Source organism: Coenobita brevimanus, chromosome 110, assembly GCF_032717465.1.
Source record: "Coenobita brevimanus isolate Jiangsu-jjx chromosome 110, ASM3271746v2, whole genome shotgun sequence".
In the NCBI taxonomy this organism is placed as follows: domain Eukaryota; kingdom Metazoa; phylum Arthropoda; class Malacostraca; order Decapoda; family Coenobitidae; genus Coenobita; species Coenobita brevimanus.
The window spans coordinates 7,136,140-7,148,981 of record NC_137063.1 but is presented as its reverse complement, the minus strand read 5'-3'; positions in this window follow the sequence as shown (position 1 = coordinate 7,148,981).

Sequence of the window (12,842 nt, the reverse complement as noted above, 5' to 3'; positions counted from 1 at the left end):
ACCATTAACCACATCCACCACAGCCATCCAATTACCAAGTAAGAGCCTTTTCTCATCCTGTGCTCGGTATTTTCTATACAGAGTCTTAAAGGTTTGGCAGTTCCACTAGACGGGTATCTTCAATAAAGTTCCTTTCATACACATAATGTCCAAATAACTGCCATTTTCACCAGTACCTCGAAAAAAAAAAAAGTTAAGTAGTCCAGCACAGCTTCAACTTTTTGTTTTACTGGTCATTAATGGGGTAAGCGGACCTGCACTTGTTACCTTCATCACTGACTTACCACCACTAATAGCTCTCACGCCATTGTTAACTGACTGTATACTTCAATGCATTTTTTTTTTAATTTCTTACTGGGAAGTGGTGTTAGAATGATGGTAGTTCGATGGGTTACTTTTGTGGGGCCTCAGAAGGGGAGAATGGGAGGAAGTGCTTGCCTATCTCGCACTGCCTGACACCCGCCTATGCCAGTTTTTATGCTATATAAGTATGATTAACATAAGAATGCCCATTTTTGAAGGAGTTAATTAATGTGTATGGTTTCATAACTTTCATTAATGTTCAATGACAATGGTGATAAAACACTGAAAACTATTTACACACAAAAAATTTTAATGATGAATATTGCTGACAATTAATTTTCTTGCACCACTGTTTAGGGAGTGTGGTGGCAGTGGAGGCAAACCTCTGACTCTTTGTAATAAATACACATCATCCCGGCTGCCTGACCAAAGAAGACCCTCAGTAACCAGGGAGTTATGTGTACATTTGTCTATTTTATACCCATGATAATATTTATATCCTGGCCAAGTTTGGCGTTTTCCCTTGTCACATGTATAATGTTTACATGTTTTACCGCGTAGCACTGCTGTTACGAGGTGCCTTATACAGATAATGTTAGGTACTTGGTCAAATCAGCATTTGGTAATTGTTTGTGTCCGAAGACAGCCATCCTGGACCGGAACTGAATCCAGACTCATACGCTTCGTTGTTGGTGGTGGATCTGAGAATTTTATTCAAACTGACACCGGAAAATATTGTTCAGATGAGAATCTAACAGCAGTGAGAGGTTTGGAAAACTATCTTGAGTAGCCTTGGCGCTGTTGTTGGTGCGCCGCTTAAGAGGATAATTGGTCTAACACCAGACGATTTTGTTAAGCAGAGAGAAATTCCACATCCATACTGGCTACCGCCGCTTAAACAACAAAGACCACTAAAAGGGCAGAGCGCATTTCAGCACTTTTATACCTCAACTAATCAAGAAGATAGCGTGTTTGAGGAGAGTATTTTGGAAGATGGTGGTAGTGGTGTACCTGTAAGCACTAAGCACACTCGCCTCGTCTAGTCGTACCTAGGACTGAAATGGGGACCTGGATGTATACGGACTAAGTGACTTGAATTCTGAGGGCAGAAACTACAGACTCCTATCACACACTGCCAAAAACACAACGCCAACTATCTCACAGGCATCCTACCTCTTTCCTACACACTCCTTCTCAACCTTACTTGCACCCCACCTCCTCCCTACACACTCCTCAACCTTACTGGCACCCCACCTCCTCCCTACACACTCCTTCTCAACCTTACTTGCACCCCACCTCCTCCCTACACACTCCTTCTCAACCTTACTTGCACCCCTACACACTCCTTCTCAACCTTACTTGCACCCCTACACACTCCTTCTCAACCTTACTTGCATCCCACCTCCTCCCTACACACTCCTTCTCAACCTTACTTGCATCCCACCTCCTCCCTACACACTCCTTCTCAACCTTACTTGCATCCCACCTCCTCCCTACACACTCCTTCTCAACCTTACTTGCATCCCACCTCCTCCCTACACACTCCTTCTCAACCTTACTTGCACCCCACCTCTTCCCTACACACTCCTTCTCAACCTTACTTGCACCCCTACACACTCCTTCTCAACCTTACTTGCACCCCTACACACTCCTTCTCAACCTTACTTGCATCCCACCTCTTCCCTACACACTCCTTCTCAACCTTACTTGCATCCCACCTCCTCCCTACACACTCTTTCTCAACCTTATTTGCATCCCACCTCCTCCCTACACACTCCTTCTCAACCTTACTTGCACCCCACCTCTTCCCTACAGTACACACTCCCCAACGCGACCTAAGCCACAGTGGGAGGGTTTCCTGGCTGTAACCCTCTCTACTGGAGAGGTTCAGTCCTGCACTGGATATAAAGAATTACACACACATATCCCACAGACATGGTATCACCTTTCATACAAGCCGGAGCTCACTGCATAAGACTTAAATACAAGCATGTTACACTGGAAAATAAGGAAAGGAGACAAACAACAGAAAACAAGATCCTAACAAGAAGTTCTCACTAACTGCAAAGCCGGCGCCCACAGACTGGTTTGAAATTCGAACATTTGACTTTGCCCTGTGCCTTGACTTTCGACCAATTGCTCTCAAAATCGAGTTACTTCATCCTTGTCTGAACCTTAACCCACAATACTTGGTCTAAATCGGACGGACACCTTGACTATGATTGTTTATCTATCTATCTATTGCCAGACGCCTCAATCCCGTTTGGGGTGGCCACAAACAAATCGCCTCCAAGTCGCCCTGTCCCCCGCCATTTCACTGCCCTGCTCCCAACTCACACACCCCTCTCTCATATACCTCTCCACCCCATCCCTCCATCTCATCCTCGGCCTCCCCCTCCCTCTTCCCCCCTCCACCTCACTCACATACACTCTCTTCGTCAGTCTTTCACCCTCCATCCTCTCCACATGGCCAAACCACCTCAGTGTGTTCCTCATAACGCTTCCTATCACATCCACATCCACACCACAACGCTCCTTTATATCCTCATTCGTCAGCCTGTCTTTCCATGTGACTCCACAGGCTCCTCTTAAATAACTCATTTCCACTGCTCTCACTCTTGACTTGTGTCCTTCCAACAACGTCCAAGCTTCACTTTCATACGTTAGAGTTGTTAACACAATACTGTCATGTAGTAACTTTTTCACTTCCATGCTCACTTCCCTGTTTCTTATCACTGCTTTCAAAGAACCAGCAACCTTTCTTCCCTGCTGTACCCTTTCAAGCACTTCACCCTCCAAACCTCCATCCTTACTCATCACACTACCTAAGTACTTAAACGTACTCACATTTTCCAATTCCTCACCATCCAACCTCGCTGTACATTCACTGACTTCACCTCTCTCAAAGACCATCACTTTACTCTTCCCTACATTCACCTCTAGATTCCGTTTCTTAAACACTCTCCCAAACTCATCCACCAAGCCTTGCAGCTCTCCTTCGTCTTCACTCAACAACACAGTATCATCTGCAAACAACAGTACAGGGAGTTTCCAAACACTATCCTCTCTCACCAGGGCCACTCCAACATCCACTACCCTACCTTGTACCTCTTTTATTACCCCATCCATGTACAGATTGAACAACCATGGAGACATGACACATCCCTGTTTCAATCCAACTTTCAAAGAGAAAAATTCACTTAGTTCACCATCCACACGCACTGCAGCCTTCGCACCATCGTACATACTCTTCACAGCATTCAACAACTTCCCATCTACTCCATATATTCTTAACACTTTCCACAATCCTTGTCTATCCACCCTGTCATATGCTTTCTCCAAATCCATGAAAACCGCATACAACTTCTTTCCCTTCTCTAGAAACTTTTCCACTAAAGATCTAAGAATGAATATCTGATCTACACAACCTCTTCCCTTCTTAAAGCCTCCCTATTCTTCTCCAACTAATTTCTCTGTTCTTTCTCTAACTCTGTCAATAAGTATCCTACCATACACTTTTCCTATTATACTAAGAAGACAAATGCCCCTATGATTAACACACACTTCTTTTTCCCCTTTTCCTTTGTACAAGGGAATAATTATACCTGACTTCCAATCCTCCGGGACTCTACCTTCCTCCCAGGCCAATCTGCACATCTTCCACATCCATTCTACTACTATCTCTCCCCCATGCTTCAGCATTTCACCACACACTCCATCAGTTTCTGGGGCTTTCCCCGATTTAACTTTCTTCATTGCTTCCACAACTTCTATCCTACTGATTTCTTCCTTTCTTCTCACCTCCCTCCTTCTCCCAGCCATTCCCCAGCCACTTATACTCGCATTACTTCCATCCTCTATGTTCAACAATTCCTTAAAGTGTTCTCTCCATCTGCTCACTTTTTCTCCCTTCTCCACTAGTAATCTACCATTTTTATCTTTCACTCCCCTGCTAACTTCACTTCCACCCTGTCTTACTCTTTTCACCTCTTTCCAGAACATTTTTTTACAGTCCCTCCACTTTACACTCAAATTCCAAATTCCTCATCCACTCTCTTCTTACTCTCTCTTACTAATCTTTTCACTTCTCTCTTTCTTTCTACATATAACTCTCTCTTCCGCCTCTCAACTTCTTCCACGTCCCTATTTCTCATCCATTCATTGTATGCTTTCTTCTTTTGTGCCACAGCCTGTTTCACCTCTTCAGTCCACCACGCTGTTCCTTGCACCCCCCTCCGTCTTCTCTTCCTTCCACACACCACATCACATGCTGCACATATTTCTTCTGTAAATATCCTACACACACCTTCCACGTCTCCCATCTGACTGATTGTTCTCAAAATCGAATCCCTTTGTTCTTGCCTTATCATCAACCGTTCCCTCATGTTCGGTCTAAACTGGATCAAAACAGTTTAAGTTAATGTTGCTGGGTCAAGCTTTACCCTGGCCCTGTGACCTTGACCTATAGCTTAATATTGTCAAAATTACAGGTTAAATCCTTGGCTGACCCTCAACCCTCCACCAAGTTTTGATGAAACTGGATAAAAAGTGTATGGCCTATTTTGTTCTCTCTCTCTCTCTCTCTCTCTCTCTCTCTCTCACACACACACACACACACACACACACACACACACACACATACAGAGAGAGAGAGAGAGAGAGAGAGGAGAATGATAATTGAAAGACAAGAGATCTGAGCTGAAGATGTTGCCTGGTGTCTGCTGGGGCCATCTCACGGGGAAGGGAGGCGGGGGGGGACGGCGGGGGGAAAGGGAGGAAAGAAAGATGAAGGGAAGAGGAAGGTGAGGGATGATGGAGATAGTAATGAGAAACTGAGGAGGAAAGAAAATGGACAGGAGGAGGAAAAGCATATCAGGAAGAAAAATGGAAGGGAGAGAAGGGGAAATGATTGACAGAAATGAAATGGAAGGGAATATAGATGGAGGGAGGGAGGAATAAGTGTGAGATAGAAAGAATGGATGGAAAAAAATAATGGTGGGGAAGGAGGAGGAAGGAGGAGAATGAGAGTGGAGGGAGGAAGATGGAATGAATGGAAATGATTTGTGAGGCAAAAAGAGAAGGAAAGGGAGAGGCAAGAGGAATGGCATAATAAAAGACAAAAGGAGAGTTAGAATAAAAGACAAAAGGAGAGTTAGAATAAAAGACAAAAGGAGAGTTAGAATAAAAGACAAAAGGAGGGTTAGAATAAAAGACAAAAGGAGAGTTAGAATAAAAGACAAAAGGAGGGTTAGAATAAAAGACAAAAGGAGGGTTAGAATAAAAGACAAAAGGAGAGTTAGAATAAAAGACAAAAGGAGGGTTAGAATAAAAGACAAAAGGAGGGTTAGAATAAAAGACAAAAGGAGGGTTAGAATAAAAGACAAAAGGAGAGTTAGAATAAAAGACAAAAGGAGGGTTAGAATAAAAGACAAAAGGAGGGTTAGAATAAAGGACAAAAGGAGGGTTAGAATAAAAGACAAAAGGAGGGTTAGAATAAAAGACAAAAGGAGGGTTAGAATAAAAGACAAAAGGAGAGTTAGAATAAAAGACAAAAGGAGAGTTAGAATAAAAGACAAAAGGAGGGTTAGAATAAAAGACAAAAGGAGGGTTAGAATAAAAGACAAAAGGAGAGTTAGAATAAAAGACAAAAGGAGGGTTAGAATAAAAGACAAAAGGAGGGTTAGAATAAAAGACAAAAGGAGGGTTAGAATAAAAGACAAAAGGAGGGTTAGAATAATGGAAGGAGGAAGAGGGAGAATGGGAGAGGCAGGAGGGATGAATTATGGAGGAAAAATGAAAGAGCAATGGAGAGGATGAAGGGCTGGAGAGATAGAAATATGAAAAAAGTGAAACGCACGCAGAGAGCACATACCTCTGCCAACGCCAATATCAGACAACTCAGATCACCACCAAAAAATTTAATCAACTCTTCCCTGGCCCATAATCAACACATCCAAATAAATTTACTGAAATGCATCGAAAACTTTTTCAAATATCTTTTGGACAAACAAAGACCTAAACCGGGACTCGAACATACATCACCACCAAAATTTCATCAAGTCATCCTCGGCCCATGACACACTTATCCACAAAATTTCACTGAAAGTCATCAATATTTTTTTGAGATAGCTTGCAGACAAACAGACAAACAGCGGTGAATAATTATCTCCTCCATCTATCGTTGGCGGAGGTAACAAAAAGGAAGGACAGAATAACAGAGAGAGAGGAAGGAAGAAAGGTGGAGAGGAAGAGGGGCCATGGGAAGGAGGAAGGAACAGCTTGAAAAGCAACAGAAACAGTATAGAAGGAAGGAAAGAAAAACGAGGTGAAGGGAAGGAAAAGATAAGAACGACTGAGATAAAGAGGAGTGAGGGGAGTACGGGATGATACGGTTAGGAGGAGGGAGGGATGAGGAGGAGGAGGGAGAAGAAGAAGGAAAGAGAAACTGATGATGAGAAATGTAAAAGGCGAGAGAGAGAGAGAGAGAGAGAGAGAGAGAGAGAGAGAGAGTTACCAACGAGGCGCTAACATCTATAACTACCAACACACACACCCTATTGGTTACTCTCTCTCTCTCTCTCTCTCTGACACACACACACACACACATACACACACACACACACACACACACACACACACACACACACACACACAAACACACACACACACACAAAGGTACACGCATTTTCTTTCTACACAGCTGACACGAGCGCACACGAACACAAAGTACTAGTTTGTTCATTCTTTTCACACACACACACACACACACACACACACACACACACACACACACACACACATCCGTTCAGAGAATATGAGTGTGTGTGTTCCAAGAAGCCCCCCTGGTGAGTATGAAAGCAAGTGAGTGAATGAGTAAGGGAAGGCCATTTGAGTGCGGAAGTGTGTGTGTGTGTGTGTGTGTGTGTGTGTGTGTGTGTGTGTGTGTGTGTGTGTGTGTGTGTGTGTGTGTGTGTGTGTGTGTGTGTGTTTCAAGAAGCCCCCCTGGTGAGTATGAAAGCAAGTGAGTGAATGAGTAAGAGAAGGCCATTTGAGTGCGGAAGAGTGTGTGTGTGTGTGTGTGTGTGTGTGTGTGTGTGTGTGTGTGTGTGTGTGTGTGTGTGTGTGTGTGTGTGTGTGTGTGTGTGTGTGTGTGTGTGTGTGTCAAGGAGAAGTCTGGGTGGTTTAAAAGGATGGCAGAGCAGAGTGTCCCTTCAACCATCCCTCTCACTCCTCTCCCATCCCTCATTACCTATGCCAACAAGTCTCGTATTCCAACCCGGCAAGTAGAGCCGAGAAAAACCACTAATCCCTTCACTGCCATGACGTACAGTATTTCAGAGCTTTATTCACGCTGCCACCAGATGATCGTCTTCAACTTAAGATGGATCTCTATATGAAGAAGTTAATAAAGGAAACAGCTAACCCGTCCAGTTCTTAAAGTCTCCTCTAAGCTGAATAAAATCGTCTGGAATTAGCAAGATGACAGCAAACAATACATCCTCAGACTGAAGGAGTTTAAGCGTTAGAGTAAAATAACCCCCTACATTCCACACCGTTAACTTCCTCCCTTATCCCACACTAATCCCATGTTCCATCACCCCAGCAATCGCAGCCAGCAAGGAAAGGTATGAAGATTCACAGATATATTAACAGGTTGATTTAGAAGACAGAAAACAGAGGCTTCCCCAACAAGGTTCATTAGGTAAAACAAAATGGAAATAGTGTGTACATGTACAGTGAATTTTACATGTCGCAGAAGGCCCCCCTCCCCCCTTCCGGCCTGCCACTTCCCCTTTCATCCCTCACCCCGCAGTCCAACCCAACCCATTCTACTTCATACCCAAATCATCCAAACCATCCACGGCGACAGGGAAAAGTGAGCCTATATCATGTAGTATAATGCTGGAGGCTACCCCACCCCTTCACCCTTCCCTTCCTTATACCTCCTGCCCCCTTACCATACCCTCACCCATCCCTCTCCATTTCTTCGTACCCCCTCCAACCTTCAGTACCTTTAATCGATGTCGGTAGAAGTCAGAACCGTGCCCATGCAAACCAGTCAAGCAAAGACACTCTTCAACCCCTCCACAATGATCTACCTCAATCTTCATCCCTACTTTCAACTCCTTCACACTCCACCTCCTAATTCTTCCACTTGAAACTGGCAAGAAATAGTCACAAGAATCACCATGCTGCACAGTAAGACAGAAGGTCCTCTTCCAATCTCTCGGTCCATCCAGCTCCCTCCATCTTTCCTCCCATCCCATTACCCTATCCCATTCCCATGCAGTCTCAATCAGTTCTCAGTGCTAAGCTTTCAGTCCCACACAAAGCTGGTGCCATACGAGTGGAAGGTACCAAAACTAATAAGAAAAGGTTACAAAACACATCCGGGTAAGTACAGTACAATTAGCTTAAGGTATGTACGAGTAACATGCACTGGAAACCACTATCAGAGACAAGTGTGTCCGACATATTACACACACAAAGTCTACTAAGGAACAGCGGTCAGAAAGTGTAACACCCGCGCCAGCAACTGGTCTAAGGACCCAGTATTTGGCTATGGCCTGTGACCCTGACCTTCAACAGTCTCTGGAAACAGAATTATTTCATTATTGCCTAAATTCCCTTCCGCCAAATTTATTTCAGATCAGATCAAAACTGAGTTGACTCTGCCCAGTGACCATGACACTTGACCTTTCCCTGTGACCTTGATCTTTAACTGACTGTTCTCAGAATCATATCTCTGTCCTTGTTTTCACCTGAACCCTTCCACAAAGTTAAGTCTATTAAAAAAAAAAAAAAAGGGATTACCACGCGACCAACTGTTTTCAAAAGTAACTGGTCAACCTCTTTGGTGATCCGCAGTTCATCCACCAAGTTTGGTCTGGATCAGATCAACATGGCTTTAGAAGTTTTCTTCATACACAAACACCGAGTAGAACTTTGATCTTCCCCCGTGATCTTGATCTTTGACTGACTGTTCTTGAAGTTGCTTTCCTTCGTTTTTGCCTGACCACTAACTCTTCCACCAAGTCTGATTCAAATTAGAGCAAGACTTAGTTAACCTTTCCCTGTGACCCTGACCTCTGACTGATTCTTCTCTAAGCTGACGCCATCTATTCTTCCCTTATCGTCGAGCTTCCCACAAAGTTTAGTTTAAACAGGATGAAAACTGTTTAAACTGACCTTACCATAACACCTTGACCTATGCCTACTGTTGTAAAAAAAAAAAAAAAAAACTACTACCTGGCTGGTCCTGAACTCTTACACCAAGTTTGGTTCAAATCGAACCAAAACTGTGTTGGTTATTGTGTTCATACTTAGACACACTGGGTCCCACTTTGACCTTTAACGCATTGTTCTCAAAACTGAATCCCTCCATCCTTGCATTTCCCTGAAACTTTTCCCCAAGTTTGGTCTAAACTGGATAAAAACTCAAAGTTATTTCTGCCATGCCAACATTTGACCTAGTCCTGTGACCTTGGACTTTGACCAACTGTTCTCAAAAGCAACAAGTTTACTAATGTGCTGACCCTCAACCCTTCCATTAAGTTATGATTAAAATCGAATAAACACTTTAACTTACTTCGCTGTTGTCTAGGACGCAGAAGAGAGTCTATTTTCCACTGACCAACTCCTCTTGCCATCCAGTCTAATACAAGAACCATCAACTAAACCACTGGGTACAACAGCGTCTGGTAACTGGAGCTACTTGTGCCTAATGGTAAGGCCCTCCCACCAACTCTGAACACTTTACCACACTGGCGAGAGTGAGAGAGTGGGTGGCGTTAGAGTGGGTGAGTTGCGAGTTAGAGTTGAGACAGTGCGTGAGTTAGTGTCGAGAACGAGTGAATGAATTGTACGATAAATGAGCGTACGAGTGGGTGAGTTGCGTGGGTAAGTGAATCGGGTGTGAATGAGTGCGTAAGTGAATGGGTTCTGTGGGTAAGAGGGTAATGAGGCAAAGCTGAAGGAATGGGTGGGAAGGAGAGTGGTAAACTGAGTGAGTTAGTGAGACGTGTGGGCAAGTGAGTAGTGAGTTCTAGTTGAGTGAGTGAGTGACAGTGAATGAAATGTGAGGCTGAGTGGTGAATGACAGCTAAGAGGGTACGTGGGAGGATAAGTTTGTGAGTGAGTAGTGGGATGAGAGTGACTGAACTGGAGTGAATAAATATGAGTAGTGTGAGTGAAGGAGTGAGTAAAAGAGGAGAGTGGTAGGTTTAGTGAAAGAATGAGTGTGTGAGTGGTGAGTGAAGTGGATGGATTAAAGTAAGGTATAAAATGTAACCCACGTCCTTCTCTCTTCTTTCACCTTTCGCCCTTCCTTCATCTCTCTTCACTCTCCTTCATCTTTTTCCCCTTCCTTCTTCCCTCCTTTACTTCTTGATTCATCTCTCCACTTTTCTTCACTCCTCCTTTATTTCTCCTTCACCCTTCCTTCATTTTCCTCCACTCTTCCTTCGTTTCTCCGACACAGTTTCTTTATGTCTTCATCTTTCTTCATATCTTCACTATCCTTCATCTCTCTTCAATCTTCCTTCATCATTCAAAACTCTTTATTTTCTTACACCTATCTCTTACTCTTCCCTCATCCTATCTTTACTTCAATATTCATCTGTCAGTCCTTCTTACATCTCTCCTTCACCCTTCTTCATCTCTCCACTCCTCATTCATTTCTCCCTTATCCTTCTTTCATAACACTTTTGCTTCATCATCTCTCTCTCCCCCAATCTCTCTTCATCTCAGTCATCCAACATTTTGTCCTTCATTCCTCCTGTGCTTCATCATTAATCTCCTTCAATTTCCTTCAACTCTCCTTTGCTCTTCCTTCATCTCCCCACCTTCTGTCCTTCAACTTCACACCTTTCCTTCATCGTTTTTTTTTCTCACTCTCTCTTCTTCAGTTACCTCATATATCATCACGTACCACTTCCTTCATTTCTTCTTTACCACTTCACTTTTCCTTCAATTCTCCTTCACGTTTCCTTCACCCCTCCTTCGCTCTTCCTTCACCCCTCCTTCATCGTTCCATCAGTCTTCCTTCATCTTTCCACTTCCTCCGTCACCTTCCCTCACCTCACCATCCATCACTCAATTCTACGCCTCATCATTACTGTCTTATCAAAATTCTATCTCCCTCCCGTCATTCTCTCTCTCTCTCTCTCTCTCTCTCCGCATATTCTTTCTTACGTGGCATTTTGCTTCCTACTTTCCAGCCTCCCTTCTCTCTTTCTCTACCTCCTTTTCCTACCACCTTCCTAACCCACATCCACCCTCCTTTCCTCCCTTACTCGTTTAGAAGTGGGTAACGCAATCTGTGGTATTACGGATAGTGAGAGAGAAATATGGCTTGCAATCAGTAACCTTAGAATGAATAATACACTTAGACCAAATATCTCTGAAAGTATCAGAGAAAGTATTACGGGGAGTTACGAGAAAAATGACAAGATATTTAACTGAACTTTTCAACCTATCATTAAGCAGCAGCAGCAGCAAGGTGCTAGACGAATGGAAAGTAACAAATGTAACTCCAGTGTTAAAATGCTGACCAAATAATATACACAAAAACAACCATCTACCTAGCTTGACACATGTGACAGCAAGTTGTTGGAAATCATTACGAGGGACAAACTTGTCAAACACCTACAAACAAATATTAGCAAAGACCTACAACAAGGATTTGGGAAAAATCACTCTTGTCTTACCAATCGCCTTGATTCTTCAACGATACACTGATAATACTGTATATGACCAGACCAAATGTAATGGATCTGAAGAGGCGTCAGACAAATCCCCCCATAAAAGACTTTTAATACAAAAACAGCACATGGTTTCAGTGGCAGTATGCTCAGGTTTATGTATAATTGCTTTACAGGATGTAATCATAACAAAGAGAAAAGAATCAGACTGGAATGGCATTGCCAATGGAGTACTACAAGGTTCAGTGTTGAGTCTTTACAATTTTAAATGTACATTAATGATGCTGATGAAAGGTTGTTGTAAAACACCGAAAAATTCATGATGATAATATTTAGGGTAAAAATGCGAATACAGCTTTATAAATGCAGATGAAGCAGAGTGATTTGACAATGTATTTAACTGGGTCTACATACGGCAGAAGGATTTGAAAACTGTTACATGGAAAGTGAGAAATACTGGCAGTAAAAATGAATATGCCGAATAAACTACGAATGATACGCCACTCAGTTATGCAGACCCCACATGTAAGTAATAATAATAATAATAATAATAATAATGATGATGATCTGAAACAAAGTAAAACTTATTGAGAGGCTGTTAAAAGTGTCAAAAAACTAATTTGATACATCAGAGAAGCATTCGAATATACATAAGAAATTACTGCCTTTAGCTTTAACAAATCAATAGTGCATCCATATTTAGAGCATTGTGTCCAATTCTAGTTACCATTTTACAAAGAAAGAACGAAAAAAGCTCAACCGATTACAGCAAGAGTGACAAAAATAATGCATTAAGATGCTAAACATACATGGAACTACTAGAAGTGAAATCTATTT